We start from the raw sequence: 9,596 nt of genomic DNA, 5'->3' as shown, positions 1-9,596 counted from the left end.
TATTACAAATCTCTTTTTTTAACCATTTAACCATTTTTTTGTGATAAAAGTGTAGTAGCCACGTTTTTTGGTGTATTGGTTACTATTGCCAAAACTATGGCTTTACCCGAGACGTGACCAAAAGTATTGACTGTGACATAAATGTTGTGTTTTGCAAAGTTTTCTACTTCTGTGTTTGTAGATTATTTTGCCACATGTTTCTATGGTTTACTGGTTATCTTAAATTAGCATATCTTAAGTTTTAAAGGCGTTTTTTGGCAAAAAAAGAAAAATATGCAAAGTGTCAGTGTTTACAGTGTGGGGCCTTGTTTTTCAATACCTCTTTTTTTAAATACTTCTTATACATTTTATGTATTTTCTGGTTGCATTCTAATAAAAATATTGAGATAAAACTGTAAATAGTCATTATACCATTTAGAAAAACAACAAATTAAAATTTTACAGTTCCCTCGCTTTTTATATTCAGGTTACTTTTTTGTTATCTCCCCAATAAAGATAGTCCTATTTTCCATTAGGTTGCTTTGGTAGCAGAAACTGGAGGGAGTACTGTTGAAGAAGCAACAAGAAGAATGATGGCCTTCCTTTTTGACCACCCCTTAGCAAGAGAGTACAATTTTGTTGGCCGGCATGGAAAGCGGGAGTTTCGGGGCCTCAGACTGTTTGAGGTTGTATATGGTATGTTTACTTGCTCTTGGTTTGTTTGTAACATTCATGTGCAAACCGGTTATGAGGTGGTAAACTATGCCTTTAAATGTTGCCCTGTGCTCTTGTTTCTGTGTTTGTTTGGTTAATAAACCTTTGCAGGCTTAATTTTGAAATTTTATATTTTAATGTTCTATGTGTATTACAGGAAGCTTGAAAAAAATTCACTTACAAACCAAATTACAAGAAAAGATGCAGAAAAGGCTGTCTCAAAGTGGCTAATCGGTGCCAGGGACAGGGGAGGAAACTGTTCTGCAAGGGCACGTGGAGAACAAGATAGGTAAAAGTCTTAAGATACTCTTTATTTTTAAATCTTGATGTTTGGCACCAAAATGCTAACCTGACACTTCTTGTTTTAACTGTGAAAAGTGGTATCGTGGTTGAGTAATTATTGTCTTTTCACAGGGCTGTTTGGAGAGAGAGGACCGAGGACTGAGGAGCTGCACAGTTTTTTTTCCGGTAAAATGTATTAAAGGTTTAGGGCTGTTAAGTGTTTAATTGTGATTAATCACATCCAGAACAATACGTTTGTTTCTACATAATATATGTGTATGTTTACTATGCATATTGATTTTGCATTTATAAACGTAAATATTTCCTAAATATATATACATATATATTTGTTTTTATGTACTTATATTTACCAATAATTGAAATTATACAAGCATTTATTAATGTTCATATTTTTCTTAAAAATACACATGCATGTATGTTTAAGAATGCAATGATACACAGTACACACACATATACTGTATTATGTAAACACAAACTTTTGTTCTGAATACGATTAATCATTTAACAGCCCAGATATACAAGTTATGCCACATGTTTTCAGTAGCTTTAACTTTTTTCAAGATTCATGTGTATTATAAAGTTGTAAATGTACATATGTTTTATAAAGTTGTAAATGTACATGTGTTTTATAAAGTTTAAATCGTCACATTTTATGTATGTTCAAATGAAAAGTTAATTCAAATAAACTTTGCTTAAAAGCATGCACTACTGGGTTCGATTCATTAAATACCTTTAGGATTTTAATGGATTAAATGTTTGGATTTAGGGATTTACCGTAAAATAATGTAACCCATACAAACTATACAGTATACTTATTGTGGCCCATAAGAGACGAATATAAGACCTAGCTGGGTCCCATCATTAACCCATCTAGGCAGACTCCTGTAGACACCAAATAGGAGCTATCTGGTTAACCCAAATGGGGCCTATATGGTGTCCATTAAGGGCCCACCATAAGCCCATCTGGGCTAACACATGTGGGGCCACCATGCAAACTGCGGACAAAATTAGCTGGGTCCCAGTTGGGTTGCCCGGGTGGGCCCCAGATATCAGCCCAAGTGCAACCCATTTGGGCCCCACATGATTGTGTTTGCTGGGAGAGAGTATCCTAACTGGCTGCATCACTGCCTGGTACGGAAACAGCACCGCTCTCAACCGGAAAGCCCTGCAGAGAGCGGTACGAAGCCATTTGAGGTTGGTGTTATGGTTGCATAGTATAGTACACCACTTTTTTTGTTAGGACTACACCACTGATCTGCACCTGGGTGTACATGTGATGCGATAGGACTTTCTTTCATTATCATATTATATCAATCACAGTTTAACTTAAAAGAATCAAAATTATATTGACACATAATATGAATGCTTACAGATAGTAAATAAACTTACAGGCATATCTTTCTCCAAGGCAAAGATTGTTCGCGTGGTGAATCGAAACTCATGCTATACGATATGACTGAGATCTAAATCTCAACACTGCGCAGCACATGCATGAAATAACAAACTTCAATACTGAAAAATGGCCACTATGTGGCGACTATACACCATATTAATTGTAACATGCACTGAAACTATTCATTTTGAGCATTTTGAAGTTTCGCATCAGGAACGAGTGATGGTAAACGCCAAATTTCGAATTAAAAATCCTTAATTCGCAAAAAGTTTTTACGCTCGCATGAGGTGGTTTTTCATTTGTGCAAAAAAGGGTTAATGCGAATAATGGGAGATGGAAACGCGCATTTGCCAAATAAATACCTCCAAAAAGTCACGTAATTGCACTGAGACTGCGTAACCTGACTAACCAGAGTACTGATCTTGTTACACAGCATCAGAAATGTTGTGATGGTCATTCTTAAACGCCTGAGCAAAGTCGTCAAGTATTTCTGTAATTGTCTCTTAGAACTGTCACGACTGTGTTTCCCGAACAGCAGGCATCCACAAAAGCACCGCATTTATTGTGTTTCGTAATCGTCTTCTTGCGCAAGTATTATTCTATATGAAAATCATTATATTCAGTGGCTTCTCTTAATTTTCTTACTGATATTTAGTGGCAGTTTATTAGCAAGTGACGGTTGACTATTTGGACGGAAACGGTGCTTATTCGAAAATGTTTTATGCGATATTCCAATTTTGCGCATAAGATAATTTCGCAACTTTGGATGGAAGCCCGGCTAGTGTCTCTTAGCAATTTATTCACAACGCTCATGGTTTTAAAAAATTACAGTCTCGATCACGCGCTTAAGAAAATAGAAATTGCGGTGTCAACTTGCTACAGTAAATAAGCGCACGTGAAAAACAATGGAAAAAAACGATGGAAAATGGGATTAACACATTCTCGGTGAGTTGCCTTTTAAAAGTCTCTCTCTTTGCCTCGTTATTTCTTACTTATAACTTCAATGAAGCAGCACAGTTTGGACGGTTTGGAATTAGTAGCGGAGGTTTGTTTAACTGTTATGCTGGGCTGGAATTCGTGGCGGAATTAGTTCCCCAAGTGTTTGTTTCTGATTTATCTACACACGTGTGCCGTCGAACTGTTGTATAAATGCAATATCGCTCTCGTAGTCGTGTATGTAGTGTTCTTATATCTGCATGGCTGTGATTGCCTCCGGCACGAAAATTATACTGTTTACAGTGTAATTTTAGATCAAACAGATGAAAATGACAGTTATTTTCGTCTGTTAATTTTAAATGTAATCAAACTGACTGGAGCTACCCGTGCATTAAAGGGTTTTAATGCACACCTTCCATCCAATCAGAGTGGAGTATTCAAACAGGCCATGGTATAATCGCGATTATAAAACGGTCAGTTCTGGTCCTTGATTCTGATTGGCTGAGCCGTGTTCTAGGCCATTTTATGAAACGCAACGCTACGCAAATGGAATAACAGTTTTACAAAGGCAATACATACACAAAGAAAAAACTGTAATTTGTAGGGCATTATTTGAAATGGTCAAATAATTGAACTTATTTCATTCATACAATGGGTATAAAAATAAAAATTAATCTCTACTAAAAAAATTATGAATCCCCTTCTCCCCCCATTTTTTTCATTTAAAAATATTTTGGTTGGCCTGAGATTGAATATACCTAGGTCCTATAAAAACGTTTAGGAACCCCTGTTTTATGGTGTTTTCTCAGCGGAAGTGTCAAGCTTGACACAGTTCTCTCTAGCAACTACAGTTTTCAGGTCTAACATGTTGTTTTGAATAACCGTAAGAAAAGCTCGAACACTTGTCTTTTGTATACGTAATTACACAGGACGCACAGAGTTTAAAGTTCTGCATTGTCATGAAGAGGAAAAGTACATTATTGTTACTCTAATAGCTCTCAGTTCTCTCTTACCCACAGAGAAGTGATTATGCCTCAAGCAGAAGAGATTCTTCTCCTGTTATAAATAGTCATTCCTGCTACAGGCGTATTTGTAAGAAAGATTTGTTGGAATTGTTGTTACACAGCCAAAGAAAATTTTAGACTCACCAGAATATGTTGTTCTTACATTTCCAACTTCACACAGATCTGTGATGAGAATGATCTTGGGTTCACGAGGACTTTAGTTGGCAGTATGATGGTGACACTGCCCCCTCAAGCCATCTGACTGGAGAATCATACACCTGCTGGGCTTCATCAGGCAAAGCTGCGCTCTGTTGCCCATCTTACACATTCCACACAAAATGTTTGGTGACTGTCCACATAACCACAGACTGTCTGATTATGTATGTATGCAACAGCGGTATTATAAATATAGCGGGAATATTTTAGCCGCGTGTCACCTGTTCGGCTTCCCACTGAGCTGTCCCTGTGATTTTTATAGTCACCAGTAATTTCTTGACTTTCATCACACATTTTGTCAGAACTGCTGAACTATGATTAATTATCATCCAAGCACTTGAGCAAAAAGTGTGACTGTGTTGATCTGGGGACAGAACGTGTCAGGATTTTTTTCTTTTGGTGAGATGTAAGATGTATTACTTTTTCATCTCATGACACAAATCTGCTTTTCTTCTGACATGTCAGCTGAACATTTACATTTTTACTCTTATCTTTACTGTAATGAGTCTACTGCAAATAGCTCTCTACTATTAACATTGTATTTATAAACGAAACCGCTATAAGATTTAAGCAAATTCAATCTATTTAAACACATGAAAGATTCATGCTTAGGCCGCAGCGAGTTTCAAAATAACAGCTCGTGCTTTAGTTATTTTCGTACGGGAGCATCTTGTAAAATTATAGAGCTGTGCTCTTTCACGCTCACTTCTCTTTTTTCTCTGTTCCACTTTCAAAAACATGTTTTGTGCTTTTATGGCCTCGCTTGACTGAATTTCTGGCCTTGCGCATCTCTTGCAGGTGTCCAATTAATGTCAGCGTTAGATTTATTCTGGTGTGTAACCTCAAGCACTGGGCCTCAGCCAGGAACCCTGAGTCGATTTGCATGTCACTGCGACATTACATTTATCCAGCCGAGGGTGTCTGCGCTATTTCCCTCTCGCTAGCGCAGTAAATCCATCAACTAACTTGTTTGCAGACTTACATCAACAAAACTCATCTAAAATCCCTGTGGATCCATCGAAACACATTCCAGACCATCTCCTCCTGTGTTTTTATTCTCGTCTGGTTGATAAAGAGATACATGTGTGGGCCAAGGGGGCGCTTCTCTGTGATGGATGACATGTTTTATTTGCGGTATGGGGGGAGAGCTGGTTTGTGCAGGTGTAAGGCTGCTACAGTAGTGTTTATCCTGGCTCTGTATTGTGTCTGGGAATGGGTGCTCTGACGGAGGCTAAATGTTCCCCTGCGGCCTCAAAAAGTCGAATAGAACATGTAGCTATAGGGAGGAGTCAGAGGAGAGAGAGGCCTACAGTGGCTGTTTTTAAGCATTTGTTTGTGTTGTGAACAACTTTATGAGCCAATATAAACATAAAATGGCTATAGAAACTCTTTGATATGGCTATTGGACGTGTGCTCATATTTCTTATGTACAATGGTTTTGCATTGTTAAACAGTGTTACCTATTGATTCGATCACGACTATAGTCTTTCTTGTAGGCATTCTTTTCTAGTTTGTACAGGATGGTGATAGCCCTGTGTTGAGATTTTGTTGTGAGGTTTTATGTTCTGGGTTCCGTCTCCAAAATCCTGACAGAATCTGAGTAAAAAGTGAGTGAGTGGTTCTGAAACCTTGTACCTCCATATTTCGTGATTTTTAGTTTTTGTCATAAATCATTAGTAGTCACCTTTTATGTTTGTCACTGGGTTTTGCAAATATCTAACCAATAAAAAGTATTAAAAAATCCATTTCTTTATTAGTGTTTTTCCTGAAAAACAGCAAATTTGGACATCCGAGGTTTTGGAAGGACAGTGTTGATATCTTAAATTCTAGAAAAGATAATGAACATTTCCAACATTTCTAAAAGGTATAGCTCATTGAAAACCTAATGGGGCATGATGTCACAATATTTAGGGTAAGTTATTACAATGGAACCCACCTATTAACTTTTCAGCTAAACACAAAAACAGTTCATTGAAACAGCACAATGTATGAGGTAACAGAAAAATAATGTTAACAATTTTCAGTTTACTAACCAACTGTTTGAAACCAACATACAAACCCCTCATTTATGAATGCCTAAAGGATTTCAGATCTATCGACTGAAGTATAAACGTGCATTGTGGCTACTAGTGGTTTGGTGGGAAATTCAGTCTGAGCTCAAATTCACATTATGAACCTGCTGCAATGTTTTTCCAACATTAGCGAAAGAGGAAGACTGCCACCTACTGTCACAAGTAACTAACTCCCTCATATCCCGTATCACCTGTTTTCATGTAATATGGCCAGTAGTCTACTTTAAAGACAGGAAAGATAAGTTATGACCAATACGCTTCTTCAGCGTTGGTCACTGATAGCTGTAGTAGGGAAATCAGTAGGACATTGGACCCTTTCATCCATCCTGAGGGAAGGATTACGATTAGCACTGATTTTGTGCAGATTTGTCATCGTCATAAATCCACAGCTGTCTGGGGCTTCACATATTTGCATGTCACTTCAAACACATTCCTCGCTCGCTTTACGGCTCCTGTCCAGTACTGACGAATGTCTCCTCACCGCTCCATTGTTTTCCTGAGCTCATCCACTAAGATGTCACGTTTTACGTCACGCTGTCGAAACGCTTGTTAGGAGCAGGTAGTGGTCAATGCAAAGTGCAAAGTGTGTTTCTGCCCCTCTGTCAACCTTTTTCTCTACTCTTCTCCCACCTCAAACAACTTGAGGACCAGTGAGGGTTTGTGTGTGTGTTCTTTTCTAACCAGCTGTTTGCTATTCCTCATGCTGATGGCCTGGGAGCCTCCCAGAATCCAAGCTGAGCCCTTGACCCAACGTCCCATTCATTCACAGCTCTGCCCTGAGTCGCACTACTGAGAGAATATCCATTTACTCACAATGAATAAACTTTCCTTTATTGTTTTTTAGGACCACAGCTCTGGTCATTCTTTCAACCAATTTTCGTGCTTTTTCAACAATATTATGATTTTAAAAATACTTCATGCCAAACCCTTGTTGACTTAATGTTACAACACAAAATATAAACACGTTTGATATTTTAATATTTTTTATTTTTTAAAGCAATTTATACGTAGACACAATACCAATTTGTCAACATATTATTTCATGTTACTATTTCAAGCACTTAATCTGAAGCATTTAGATCTAAATAATTTCAAGGTCATGAGAAACATATGTCAAATGGGTCAAAACTCATAGCTAGTACAGTAGCATGTACATGGTTATCCGTCACTGGCCGTCTACTGTAATTCAATTTGTGGGAACATCCAGCCTTATGGAGGGAAAATTCCAGCTGGTGTTAGTGGGATTTTATGGGGTTTATAGAGCCCAATCCTTAGGGATTATTTTGACCCAAGTGGGCTGGTCCCCGGTGGGCTACATTAGCTGTAAAACTAAACTTGGTCCTTGCCTAACATTTAAAGTTTATTTTGGAAGTGGGAATGTACAAGCATAGCACATTTCCCTCTCAAACCCAGTACTTGCATTGTCCATTACAACTGTCATCAAAATCTTTAATAATGACACTGTCTGCATTTAAGGCCAAACATATATGAAACATAGCAACAGTATCCTGATGTTTGTAGATTTGTCTGGTCAACCAATGCTATTTTTGCATTTAAAATCTGGGCTACAAATTATGTTATGTGGTAAGTCAAAGTGCATTCAAATTTAGTCCGTATTAAATATTAATATTTCTATTAATTATTTTACCCCCAGACATTTTTACATCGTTGGCATCTCGGAAATAAGACATCAATTGCCTCACATCCAAGTAATGTTCCTGGCAAAGATACTGTATGTCATCTTGCTTTGTTTAGGGTATTTTGTCAATTACCAAAAAGGGCTTATAAAGGAATGTCAAATTAAATGTTAAACCTAAACAAAATTGTTACATATTCGCATTAGCAATATCAGTAAAGTAACACATGTAATGTCCAATATGGAATGAGAATGAAATAACATTATGTAGAATCCAAAATATGAGATATAAACATATTTAAGATTATGATGCGTGTCTGTTTTCTGAACGTGAATTTGCTTTTTGTTTCATACTAATGCGCACATTCTCTGGCACTGTGCCAAATCTTGTGTTGCAAATATTCATCATATTATTTAGGCGAAGTCTCAGCTACTGTTGCAGACCACCTGTCATCTGCTACTACATCAGATACTTTGATTTGGCTAATTAGATTATGGCTGGTTTTGATGTCATTTATATGTAAACAAATGTACAAAATGTACAAAACACCATGGTTGCCAAATTTATCTAAGCATTTCAGGCCTTATATGGTTTAGTTTTACCATATAAACAAAACAAAAAAATGTGAACATTTATATTCATGGATTTGGCAGACACTGTTATTACAGTACCTTAAAGGAACAAGAATACATATTTTTCAGTTTGTGTGTTCCCTGACTTTTGGATATTTCTCATATCACATTATTTATAAATAAATGTTCATAAATAACACTCTTTCCATAAGACAGTCCCATGGTTTTACGCTTTGGGTGTATTTTCGGAAACACCTGTTATTTATATATTTAAGGGGCCAATAATATTGGATTTACATCGAGCAGTCAAAATGTTTCAACTAAACATTTCCATTTAAGATGTTTGATTGGGAGATGATGCCAATCCCAGCTTTAACCAACAGAGGGCTGTCCTGCACCGTGTGTACCAAGACAAACAGTTTGGGGAAAGGTTAGAAAAGGTTCGCAGAATCCTACAGAAAAGGAATTACACTAGACAAGATTTTTTTTTAAAACAGAGTTATCTCATTTTGGAACCAAACTCTTCATATGATATATTAGATTATTACACGGCTCGTTGGAATGCTTGATTCTGATTACATTTATGGTCAAAAACTGGAGCTAACTCCAGCTTTGTAAATTAACTTCTGAATTATGGATATGAATGTTTCTGGGATATACAGTTCATTATATTTCACTCAACTGTGTAAGAAAAGACAAGTCATGGATCAACAAATCTCTAAATATATTTGAATCAATATCCATTTAAAAATTGAACATGAAAACCAGTC

At 37.0% G+C, this 9,596-nt stretch overlaps 1 long non-coding RNA gene across 1 annotated transcript; it reads left to right on the top strand.

The window, feature by feature from the left end:
- The first annotated feature begins 525 nt into the window (after nt 1-525).
- Nucleotides 526-1,212, top strand: LOC130558019 (uncharacterized). Its single transcript, XR_008963377.1, has 3 exons — nt 526-675; nt 851-982; nt 1,108-1,212. It is a non-coding gene; the product is annotated as an uncharacterized LOC130558019 (long non-coding RNA).
- Nucleotides 1,213-9,596: the final 8,384 nt, after the last annotated feature.

The sequence above is a fragment of the Triplophysa rosa genome, linkage group LG8 (genome assembly GCF_024868665.1).
Source record: "Triplophysa rosa linkage group LG8, Trosa_1v2, whole genome shotgun sequence".
Classification (NCBI taxonomy): domain Eukaryota; kingdom Metazoa; phylum Chordata; class Actinopteri; order Cypriniformes; family Nemacheilidae; genus Triplophysa; species Triplophysa rosa.
This window is presented reverse-complemented; position numbering and strand designations above follow the sequence as displayed.